Genomic DNA, 13,903 nt, shown 5'->3' with positions numbered 1-13,903 from the left:
GAGCTGTTAAATTATGCAGTAAGTTGGATAGACTCCAAAATGAAGATATCATGCAGAATTAAAAATCTTCGTCTGAACTATAAGAATCCTTAATCATCAACGAGTTCTTATGCTAATTGTGAAATCGATTTTTCGATTATGTTAAATAGTTAGACTTATAGTTCGCTAAAATTTTAAATAGTGATGTTTTTATGCCCTTAAAAACTATCATTGATTTATTGTCAAATTTCCAGTGCATTAATCAAATTTTTTATTTAGAAGATGAAGGAAAACTAATGAAAAGTTGTATTTTTAAAATGTAAAACACCAGTTCAAAATAGTTAAAAAATTTCAAAACACATTTCCTATTAATCGTATAGTTACTAATTGGTTCTTTCTTGTAATCCTTTAACATATTAAATATATTGTTTTTGGTTTTTCATGTTTTGAAACATCAAACTAAGAAAATTTTAAGTTTGCATATATCTAATGTAATTGTAATTATCATCTGGAGGTCTCCAGAAGTAAGTTTTCATTTTTAATAAATTTTAATACTTAATACAATTAATAATAGTACACCGGAAAAAAAAAATATTTAAAAAAAATCCACATTTGATTCACTTAAACTTTACCTTTCAAAAACTTATTGTCTTAAATTCAGATTAGATGAGATTCGTTTTCTAGTATTTACATTAAAAATCGAATAAAATTATATCCAACTTAATCTGACGCTTATCGTTTAACATTTAAAAAACTAAGTAATAAGGTTGAGGGAATTAAGAAAAGTGCAGAACGCACTTGGCATGTCTGGTTGAGGGATTCTCCAATCAACAATTCCTGAAATAATGTGTTTTGCAGAAAGAAAACGGTGTTCACCTAGTCAGTAATTTACTACAGAATTCCCCCACCGTCAACACTATTTTGGTTTTTTCCGGCTGCAAAAGATTCATTACGTGATACGTCTCCGGTCCTTATCGGAGGTCTCATAAAATATCCTTTCTCTGAATGAAAGAAAAAACCTTTCTCTGAATGGAGCGATAGAGATTGTTCTGAATGCCTTAATGAAGATCAAATCTGTGGTTAAGTCCTTACCTAACCACAGAACTTAGTCCTTACATTAATTGTTAAGAGCCATAATAAAGGCCAAAATTTGATCTTTATTAAGGAATTCAGAACAATATCTGTCAGTCCATTAAGAGAAACATTATTCGAAACGAACTTAAAATTGTAAGAAACTTTAGAAATAACACTTAACAAATAAAACCTAACGAAGGTTAAAATACTTCTAAAATTAAAAATTATTAATATAAACAAAAAAATAAAAATAATTTTTTTTTTTTAGTAGTAATACTACTAAAAGAGTTGAATATAGAGAAAAATCAGGAAAACATATAATCTAAAAGATATATGAGAGTATAAATAAGTATCTAAATATATTTGTAATTTGTCATTTATCATAAAATTCTTTTGTTATAATACTTATTCAGATTGCTTTGATGTTCATAAATCTTTTTCCGATTATTAGCTAATTTACACGATCAGTAATGACAGAAATAACAAATACCTATTTTTTTTTAATCGAAAAAATTAATCATTAACTTTGTTTACATGCGATAAATTAAAAAAAAAAAATGTTACCTATTCTCAACTAAAAGTAATCGTTATCAGCATGATAATAAATCTGGTAAATTCGCTTAAAATATGTGTATTATCAATGGTAACAGCTATATAAGAAAGAAATAGTACACGTTAATTAAAAAAAAGCTTGCAGCTTCTGAATACGAACATTTTTTGTAGTTATTTATTATCGGCTGCTTTTTAATAGTATCAGGTTATCATTAATTTCTTTCTTACTAATCTACTTTTATTTAAATTAATTAAAAATCATATGAAATCGTAAATCTTACTTGAAAACTCATTAGATTTAGTCAAGAATCTTTTTAACCTTAATTTTTTTAGATTTTAAGAATCTTTTTTTGGTTATGGTATAAAAATTTAGTAATTTTTTTAAAAATTTTAGTATTTACATGAATGTCATTTATTTAAACATAAAATTTAGTACGGTTATGTTAAAATATTACTGAATATAACATTAATGGTGATAAAGTTGTATTAGAATAATATATTTTCATAAAAATGTAATCAATTCAAGATTGCCGACATATTGAAAAATAAATGAGTTTCCATAAATATCATTTATATTATGAACAGAAGTTGTGGATATTCATCTAGAATGCTTAGAATTCTTATATGTATTCTTATAAATTAAATTTTGGCCTTAATAAATAAATGCATGTTTTATTAATTTTTTCATATATTTTTAAGCAAAGCTGTAAAAAGATTAATGTAATAGTTACTAGTTCGCCAGCAGCATTTTTTTAAAATAAAAAGTCAATAAAACTAGTACATCTAATTTTCTCATTTAAGATTTTTTATTTGACAATGACCAAATATCTTGTGAAAAAGTACATAATTTCCTAATTGGTAATAATTTATGTGATTTAAATTATATTCAACCTCTAATTAAAAAACGTAATTTATTTTACTATTTAGAATTATTTAAATTTGATGTAGGTTATTCAGACACAGAACGGCTAAAACGTTTATTACGTAAATATTTTTTTTAATTTATGAAAAAAGTAATAGATAAATAAAAAATATGTCCCTTCTCTTTTCCTGGTAAAAAAAATGGTTTCAATGAAATCAACGAGACGGCAAAGTTAAGAATTATTATGTGTAATGTTATGTTTTGCATTTCATATTGTAATTATGATTTATTTTTACTTAAAATCTAAATTACGCAATAATATAAATAAATAATCGTCTGATCACATTTAAATACATGTGGCTGTATGACTATAAAATTAAATAATAAATATCTATCTGTACTAATTAATAATTGAACATGTGACACTTAATTTAAAACAATAAAAATAAAAATACAAAGTGTTTGTAAAAATAATGGTGATGTTTCAAAAGTCATCGTTTTAGAATAAAGTGTGACAGAGACGTGAAGTGTAAGACAAAATGAAGAGAAACTATGCAAAGTTACGAAACTTAAGTAAAGTTTAGTACCAGTTTATGCGCTCAGTGATACAAGATCAATAGCAGCATGAAGCTCCTTATTCACCATGATTACGACACAAAGAAAAGTTTTACGTCTTTTGGGGCTTGTTAACAAGTAATTTTGAGGCAGTTACACTTGTCAGGCGTGAATACTGTCTAACTTTCAAAATGCATCTAGGATAGTTGACCAGGGGCTTTATTACAAAAACCTTCCGTACTTCTAACGGACAGTTTTAGAAACCATATGACCAATAATGTATAGCGAAGATCGACTGCTGGAAATTGTGATAATGTTATTATTTCTGAAGGAGTGAGATCTATTCTTCTTCTTCTCGATATCTGCGTAAACCGACTGTTTATGAGCAAACTCCATAAACACTGCACAAACCGGATGGCTAACACGACACGAGATTTTATGATCTGGCAACACTAAGAAAGCGTCTGATACAAATTTATGAGTGATTTAATGCAGCACGGTACAGAAATACCGGATGATTTGATTAAAAATTAGTTCAAGAAATATTACATTACCAACGGTCTCGATGAAAATGAGGACGATTATTTGTTGTTGTGATTACAAAAATAACTGTAATACAACAGATGATGGAAAATCGATCACCGATGATAGTAATTAAGGTAAATAAATATCTTCTATAATTTTTATTCTTTTAATTAAATATTTACAGTGAAGAGTGATTTAATGGTAATCTGCAAATAACAAATACTTTTTATACGTTCAAACTTCTATGGTGATTTTGTTAATAGACTTCAAAAAAGTAGTAATATTTTTTTTTACGTTTTTCAATGTTCCAAACCTGTATGTGCGTATTTTCTTTCCTAATAACCAACTTATAATAAAATTTCTTGGCTTAATGTGGCTGATTTATGTATACAAGGTATGAAGAGTATTGCGTCTATTAATTCTGCATATTTAGAGCAGGCAAAGGAAGCTATTAATTTATTGCCTTCTAACACATAAACTAGACACATTCGATCTTATAACTCCACCGGGTTGGTCAAGTGGTGAGCTCTTCGGCAAATCAGCTGATTTAGAAGTCGAGAGTTCTAAGGTTCAAATTCTAGTAAAGGCAGTTACATTTACACGGATTTGAATGCTAGGTCGTGCATACCGGTGTTCTTTGGTGGTTGGGTTTCAATTAACCACACATCTCAGGAACGGTCGACCTGAGACAGTACAAGACACTTCATTTACATTCATACATGTTATCCTCATTCATTCTCTGCAGTAATACTTTATGGTGGTCCCGGAGGCTAAATAGAAAAAATATGTTCTCAGTGAATAAGTTGGAAATATTTTATTGAGAGCCCAGCGTCTCCTTTTGTTATCTGTGACTGGTGCCTAATGACTGTCTCGCGCGAGGCGGTCCTTGTTATTTCTGGTATTAATCTCATGGACATCCTTGAGACTGAGCACCAACTACCGTTACGATGCCAAAAAGGTAGGCCAACTTAACTCTGCTCCCATAAAAGAAATAAACGACTAAGGTTTCCATTTATGGCAGGTCAGGTGGACTGAATTGTTACATACCGTTACATACATGGTGTTTTCCTTATTCTGAAAACTAGTATTGTGGTATTCTCAATCGGCATTTTGCACAGTTTCTTTCTAGCATGGTGCTTTTCAAAGTAGGTTGGCCAGATTTGGCTTGATTAGTTCGGGATTTTGTCCGAAGTCTAGGACACAAGCAGACCAAAGGAGAGAGGGACAGGATATGCTTTCAAACTAGGATTATTAAATATGTCAATCTTTTTCTTGATTTTTAAGTAAATTGAATTGTAGGTCACAATTGTGTTGTTGCGATCATCACTTGTGTTTTTGTATGAGGATAGTATTTTTGGTGGTCAATCAAGTAATGATCCGTTGTATAGTCTAATTGAATTTACATATAGGAAGAGGTATTGTGTAAACTCTTTGGTGTTAGAGGGAGGCGCTTCCGCGAATCGGTTATTTGATAGCTAAGTGATGTAAGTTACAGTAGATGGTCGTGGTTAGAAAAGGCCATGCGAAGGCCGTAGTAGGTTGTGAAAATACACTGATGGAAATATCTTTCGAGGCATTTGCATGGGTGGCATCCTGAAAGACGCCAAACTGATTGACTGTGTTGTGTTATCAGGTTTAGAGGGTCTAAAAGGCGATATCCGGTAAAACCCATCAGAGCTAGGAACGGAGGGGGTGCTGTGGCGACCGGGATCGTCACAAGGCGGGTGTGTTCCCCTACGGGGTTCAGGATATTTCCCAACACTATTATTACAAAGTAATATTTTATATTAAAAAAATCTATGCCGCTAAAAATGTATTCCATTTCAACAAATCTTATCCACAACTCCCTTGTTTTTCTCTTTTATTTGCTATCACAGGAAAAATGTTTGCTCAAAACCTATTTACAATCCGTGAAGACGTTCTTCTAGGCGGACTGGACTGATTTTTTTTATTTTGCTCGGAATGACCCGTAAATATGCTATAAAAAATTTACGGACCTTCAAAATGATTTTATTATGTGTAAAAACTTCAGAAAGTTCCTCAGTTAAGAAAGAAAGATTAGGAGTTTTTGAGAATTTCTCAAAGAGGAGATGAACGACGAAGACGATGGTGGTATACAGACTTTACAATTTTTTTTGAAAAAAAAAAAAATTACAAAAGACAGAATAGTAGTAACTATGGTAATTAAAGTGCAAACATCTTCGACGACGAAAAGTTCATAATTTATTTCTGTTGCCATGGTAACAGAAGAATAATAAAGTAAAAAAATTATTCTTTGTTTCTTTAATTCACAACTCTACCCGCAAGGGGCTCGGCCTCGAACTACGGCTTAAAACCTTCCCTGGGTTAACATGAATGTATTCTGAAAATTTGAAAGCAATCGGGTAGGTTGGTTCTAGCGTGAAAACAAAGCAAATAAACAGACAAACTTTCTCATTTACACGTAAGAATAGGGTTTTTTTATACTGATTTGATCATTAATATATATATAAGTTTAAAACTGGTTTACCAACATTATATTAGAAGATTCTGTCACGTAATTTATAAATAAACAAACTGAATATTTGAAATGCCAGTAACATTTAACAATGTCATGTAAAATATTTTAAGGTAGTTAGGTAGTTAGACAAAAGAAAAGTTCTATTGTTTTTTAAAAAGCCACTGATTTTGTCTCAGTTCAGTTATTATTTTCGAACAGAAGTATTTTTTACTTATTTAATATTAAGAATCACTGACTACGGATATAAAATAATAATAAAAAAAATACTAGAACTCGGTGTCTTTTAATTTTATAAATATTTATTTGATCTTCCCGCAAAAATGCATGTTTACGAAGTTCTGCTAATAAACCTGTCCCAAGAAATGGTGGCAATTAAACAAATTTTAACAAAAAAACTATAAGCCAGCAATTTAAAAAAAGGATGCAAATGTAAGATTATGACAAAAACTATAAACAAATAAATTTTTTACATTCTTAAGGATGCAAAATCAGGCTATCCGACGGGAAAATTTAAAGAAAATTTTTGTTTATCAATATCCATTCTTGTTTATTTATTGATATTAAGCACTTTAAGGAACCCGTGACATTTTCCAAATTGATGCTTATGAAAGTAATAATTTAAAAAATAGAGCCCTTTTATGAACTGGGTGAGTGTAATTCGCAGGACTGTGTTTTGAATGCATCTCAACAGAGTTGGAATTTTAACATTCGCGGTATCCAGATGTAAGTTTCGAAGCGCTATTAAAATAAAATCAAGAACGTATTCACGTAAAAGTTTTATTGCTATTTGGAGTATAAACCTAACTCAATTTTTCTTGATAATTCCCACTAATGTTGAGGGACTTATCTTAGAGGAGCAACAGAGAAGTTTAACTCTTTGTCATAGAATGATGACACCTGCAACCCAAGCTACGTATTCAACATCTTATTTGGTCTCATCATAGTCATAGAACAGTCAGCCAAGTAGATTTTAAGACACAAGATCAGCTGATGGTCATTTTCTGCAAGGATCTGTCTATATGGAGAATAATTAATCTGTTCCCAGCCAAAGGTCTAGGGAACGTTGCTCAATGGCGGGATCATGTAGGCGAGCGTTGTAAATCAAGACAACGCCTGGTTGAACAAGTTCACTCTTCTGGTTAGCAAGATAGCAAGACCGAATTTTTGTCAGCGATTCGCAGTAGACATTACTATTCTGTACAGCTTTGTTGCAACAATTAGACAACCAAAACTCATATTTTGTCTCAAAATAGTTCGCAAATCAAAACTTGACGAAGGAAGAAAACAGGAAGGAACTTGCGAAGGGAGAAAACATCGTCTTGGATTTTGTCTTTCTGGGAGACAAAATGCAAGACGCCATTCCACAGATTTTCGTTTCGTTTCAGGCGTTACTTGCATTACTCATGTCTTGCCTCCTATAATCAATTATAAACTTCTAAAATTCATCACCCTGCCGAACCATTTCATTCTGTGATTTTCTCTGGTACTAAATAATACGTAATAAGATTACATAATTCAATTTTTTGGACACAATTTTGTGTAGAAAGGAAAGTAAGATTGCTGGAATATATATGGAAGAGATATGATGGTGAACTCTCAGTTATCTTTTATCCTATCATCACTTGCAAGTAAAATTGTAAATAATTGTAAAGTAACACATTGTAAATAATTAAAGAAGGCCACCCTACTCCGTTCATTATTGTATACGTTATCGCGTCCTTCATTAAAAAATGACTTATCTCCATATGATAAAATCACTCATTGTATTTTCTTCATAAATGCTGAAAATGTTAAAACTGCTGATTTCAACTGGTTTAAGGTTCCTTACGTGAAAGAGACTACTGAAAGATCGAATTTTACACGCGGCAAGTCTTCATTTTCTTAAACATCATTGACACACACACTAAGATGCGTACAGACTAGAGACTAAACCGAATGACCTTAGACTTATCCTAAAATATCAGGCGATTTAATACGCTTTCGTAATAGAATCGCAATGTTTACGCGTAACGTAACTTACTTTCTTACCCATGTGTAGGAATACCTTAACAAAGGAAAAACGATTTTACTTCCTTCTTCTCCAGAGATTATCAGACGTTATCAGTTGACACTAGTAACTTACAAAATTATGTCGAAATGTTAAATTTGACTACACGAGCTGATAAAATGATAATTAATAAGAATTAAATATTAAAAGGTCCCACCTAACAGATGCAAAGTAAAAAAGTAAACTTTTTTGTATTTTATCAACATCCTCGCATCCAAAGATGGGTCAAATAATACGAATTAACGTAAATTCTTTCGAGTATACCCCTGATACTGCCTACCTCAATTTTTACTTCCTTGTACAAAGTAAAGGAAGTACTCTGATCGGAAAAAATCTTGGTTTTCAGATTTCAACGGAATATCCATCCTTGAATCCATTTTGACTAGTTTCGGCGTGACGTCTGTATGTATGTATATCGCATAACTAAAAACGATTAGCCGTACAATGTTAAAATTTTGAATTTAGGACTGTAATAACATCTAGTTGTGCACCTCCCCTTTTGATTGCAGTCGACTTAATCAGAAGTGTCCAAAAAAGTCCAAAATACAAAAAAAAACTGGATTTTGCACTTTTTCTTAACTGCAGTGGTAAGCCCTCATTGAACGCTTTTCAACGATATATCATAAGCGGTACTTACTTTCATTGGTTCCAGAGTTATAATCAAATAGAATTTTAGGCAATGAAATATTTGGATCTTACAAGGGGAGGCACATCGGTTCGAATCAAACTTCTTCTCCGTTTCTATTTAAAAAAGAAATTTTTTAATTTAAATATATTGATTTATTAATAATTATTAACCCATGACTGCAAAAAAAAAAAACTTTTACAGTTATATATAATAATTATTCAATAATAACAACTAAAATTAAAAAAAATATATATAAAAAAATTTCAGAAGTTATTAATGAAATAAAATTTTATGTACTTTTAAAAATATGTATATGTAGTTTAATAGGCGTACAAGAAAGTCATGTGGTATCCACATCAGTTTTTTTACGTGATAATTCTGAACGATTTCTATAATACTTTTGTCTAATACTGAATTTATTCTTAAAAATGACTGCAATTTTCTGCTGTATTTTTTGACGGATGTATGTTAATTAAAAAAGTGAAGTTGTGAATCGCGATAGTAATTTTGAAGGTCATATCTGAAAACTACTACGCTCATTGATTTAAAAATAATAGAATATCTCTTTCATGAGAATTGTTATGTACTGTTTGATATGAGTGGCTAGATTTTGACATTTGGAAATTATTTAATTACAATAAAGGAAATATAATGAAATGGTAATTTTACTATTAAATCAATCAATAAATTTAACTCAAAATTTTTTTTTTAAGCAGTTAATATATTCTCGTTTTTGTTAAAGAATGACGTTTGTGTTATATAGTATAAAATCTAATAAAATATATTTTTAACAAAAATAAAAATAAATTTAAAAAACTTAAATTTTAAAGAATGATACAATTATTTTATAAATACGAATAAAAAGTAAAAAACAAAAGAAAAACTTTACACAGCATTAAAGAAGCAAGTAAATAAATCTTTGTTGATAGTAAACTGGAACTTTTATTTGACGTTTCATATAAAAAAGATTATATTTATATTCAGCTTGCATAGGCAAACATGACGAAAGTTTTATCGAGCAAATACTTAATTTTATCCAGCTTCTGATACTTGAATAATCATAGTACAAGAACTGGAAGTAAAGTTTTTTATTGTACTAAATTTACTTTTATTAAATATCTAATTTATTGTTTCTTTTTCTTTTACCTCTTTTGTAGTCCTTAAAACCCCTTGGCTTCTTTTCTATTTCTTTCCACACATTCCACAATTAATCCTCTTCGACATGTATTTTCTTCATACTCTTCAGTATCTGCTCATTAGTTATCTCATAATATTTTTTTTAAACAAAAATTAATAGCTTTAACACAGCATTCTTCCTTACTTTTTATCGGTTTAACATGCAGTTTCAAAGATTCTAACAACAGTTTTAGTTACAACTCTTCTAATATACATTAGATTTAATGATATTTGTTTAGCCGCAAAATGCTTTTCAATGTCTTTGGTTACAGTGTACCTTAAGTTTGGGTTCAATCAAATTTTCCTGTTATTAAAAAACCTTTCACTGATAAAGTATGTGTTCTCTGTAATTTCTCGAACAAATATACTTCTGTGTGTTTGTAACAGTAACACACAAGTAATCTATTATGTAGATTATATATATCCATACAATTTATTACTTAAATTATTAGTTATTAATGTTAATAAATGTATAAAATTGTAGTAAATATTAAAAAATGATGAGTCATGGCAAGGAAGCAACATCACGGTTACCGCCTACCACTGATTGTTTTCGACCGCAAGACACCAGGCACAGTTAAATAAGCCGTATGTATACAAAACAGAGAGAGAGAGAGAGAGAGAGAGAGAGAGAGAGAGAGAGAGAGAGAGAGAGAGAGAGTGATAGAAGAAATAGAAAAAATCTTCTTCAATGTTATAAAGATAAAATAAAAAAAAAAATATAAATAACTAATTATAACTTTTATTGAGTTATAAAATTATAAAACAAAATAATAAAATAAGTTCCTACAAAAAAAAATCTGACAACAAAGTTGTAATACTTTCTTGGCATTGGTTATCCTTATACAATGAAAAAATAATAAAATATGAAAGAAATTACTAAAAATTTCAGATTATCAAAGATTACCAGAAATGAAGTTTTGTTGTAATATTATATAAATAAAGCAAAAAAAAAAAAGTTTAATTCTAAAAATCGCTAATTTTTTGTTTTTTTCTGCTCATTTACCTTCAAAATCACTTTCCAAGAAATTGTTTGACTTTTTTACGTTTACTATCTTAGAGAAAATTAAAAAAAAAATTAATTACAAAAGGTACAGCAATAAAAAGTTACTAAGATTTCTACTTTGGAGTAGGGGGTATTATGATATTCTTAAACTTTAATCTGCCTCCCCTAACTCAAATATTGCCCTAGAGTACTTTTCTGGGTCGGTTGCACTACTACTATACTTACATAGAAAGACATTAAAAAAAATCGGTTAAAAAATTTGTAATTAATAAAATGATAGCTTTTTTCGATTTTTGGGGAAGGGGAATTAACAAAAAAAAAAAAAAAAAAATGGTAAGAAACATGTCTATTGAGCTTGATATAAAGTAGGGTTATATTTGTAAACTTTTAAGAAAATTGACCCCAATAAACTACTTACTCCACCCCCTGGAGATACTCATCCCAAAATATTACCAAAAAATTGAACCATATATACAATTATGCGAACAAAATATTATAAAAATCAGTTTTTTCAGTTAAGAGTTATTATACTTTAAATTCGCCAAAACACGTAAATATGTATGCACATACGAACATTACCCCGCATTTTTGTTTTATTTTCTACCGTCTCTTGGTCATGAAATGCAAAAAACTCATATCCCATTTTTTGAATGATTACCATACTTCTCTTTTTGCAGCATATCTATAGAATTATGATGCAAGGAAACTAAATAGAACTTAGTTAAGTAGCAAAGTAATTATATTAAAATGCAGTTGTTCTATGTTTAATTTTATTTTACTTTTTTATGTAAATACATACACATATATTTTTCTTAATAATTCAAAAACTTGAAAACTAAGATAATTATGTATATACTAAAATGTGGTTTTTATATTCATATAAGAAAATATTGTAGGCAACTTTAATTGATTATATAAATTAACATCGGCAGTAATATATAATGTTGTTATTGTAATGAATTTTAACATTTTCCTTCTTGCAACATAACTTATTAAGGGTGTACTGCAAGATAAGTAAAAATAATAAATAGAATAAATGAATAAACAGTTGAGTTAAAGACTATTTTTATCAGTTATATGTACAGTGTTTTCAATGTAATTGTATATATTAATTATTCATTTAATTTGTTAATTATTAAGTACATTGAATAAATACTTTTTATGTTATACAAATATATATATATATATATATGAAATAAACTTTCATCCTTGTTTTGATGTAAATTTATTTATTATTTCCACAATAGCAATAACAGAAAGTATTTAATAGTTTAATACTATTATTTGGGATGATAAACTTATTATAGAAGAGAGTTAGGATTGACCAAGTTTACTTTAGAATAAGTGACATCCCCACCTAGTATTAAAGAAGGTATGTAATAGAAGAAGATTATCTTTCAGGATCAGTCAAACATTCGTCGTTTTCATATAAAAATATGATTTAGATAAAAAAAAAGTGCGGTAAAAAAATGATTTACCTACTGACTAGTGAGTTTTAATAAATATGTTATGTCTATATTGTATGTTTTCATCTAGCCTAAATAAAAAATTTAGAAATTTAATGTGATTATTATCTATCAGAAGAGTTGATCCATTTAATCCTAAATATCTTCAGAGAAAAGTCCAATTTGGTCTACAATTTTATTTTTTGATAAATCCAATATTTTTATATTAAAATTTATTGTAAAAAATATTATGCATTTATGCTCAACATAATTGTCAGACGAGGTCTATATATAATTGGCGGAAGTCCATGGTTTTGTGCTTTATATCTTTTTAAAAATGTTCTTTATATTTAATTTTATTAATAGTGAATACAGAATGATAACTTTCGGATTGGAAAGGACCAAAATGTATATATTTGTTGGGATTATTTAAAACCGTCTCTACAAGTTTCTTAGTGTTTCTTTAACACTGAAGTGAGTATCTGTAAAATTAGAACAGAGGGGAAATTTAAAAAAATGTAATATCTATGCAGTAAGTAATATGAACAAACCCTGAATAATAAATGAGTAAATAAACTAAATATCTTTTATTATAATGGGTACATAATAACACTTTATATAGATCACGTCAAGTTTAGTTAAATGTATTAATAATTAAAGGGTAGAGATAGAATGAACGAATTACGTTATAACGTCAAGCCTAAAGGGTATCTACGTAGGATTAGTTATAAAGTGAAATTTTTACTTTTATTACAGACGTTAAGAAATTAAACTGAATTGATCTGGTTTATCGCATACACCCTTTCGACACTAAACTGCTGACTATAGCTACGTCATGTTCCGTTCCAGACATTGGCATACATCAAGATTGCATTCAGTTCAAATAAAACCTTTTTCCTTTTTTTTTTTGTTTAAATTCCGGGTCCGCAGTCAAGCAATTCTTTCCGCAGAGGATGAGATGAGTGTTTTACAGCGTGTGTGAAAAATGCCATGCCTGACCGAGATTCGAACCCAGGACCTACGGGTGAAAGGCCAAGACGCTACAACTCGCTCCACAGAGGCCGGCAGCTCAATAGAAATTAATTTATCTTATTTTCGGTTGTAAGTTAACTAAATTATTTAAACATCAACATATACTGTAATAAAAAATAAAAATTTCTAAAATTTTCTGAAAATTATAAAAAATACTGAAGTATTATTTTTACCTGTTATTACTCAATTAAAATTTTGTTACTATATTTATTAATTGTCATTGTCGTTACTGTTTTTTTATTTTTAGAACTGGCATCGACTTCTAAGGACATAAACCTTGACACATTGTTTAAAACTAAAGAAAAATCACCAAAAATGTCGTCAAATGTAAGAGTTAATCTACTCGATAACAGCAGAGTCATCCGACGGAAACTTACTTATGGCTCCGCAGGAAAGCCGATTGTAATTATAAATTGAGCAAAAAAAAAAAAGTAAAAGTGTATCCTTATAAATAAAATCCAAAAAAATTTAATAGTAAAAGCATCTATATAAAGTAAAAAAATTGCTAAATTAGCCAAATTT

This window comes from Lycorma delicatula, chromosome 1, assembly GCF_047948215.1.
Source record: "Lycorma delicatula isolate Av1 chromosome 1, ASM4794821v1, whole genome shotgun sequence".
Taxonomy (NCBI): domain Eukaryota; kingdom Metazoa; phylum Arthropoda; class Insecta; order Hemiptera; family Fulgoridae; genus Lycorma; species Lycorma delicatula.
Note: the sequence above shows the minus strand (reverse complement) of the source record.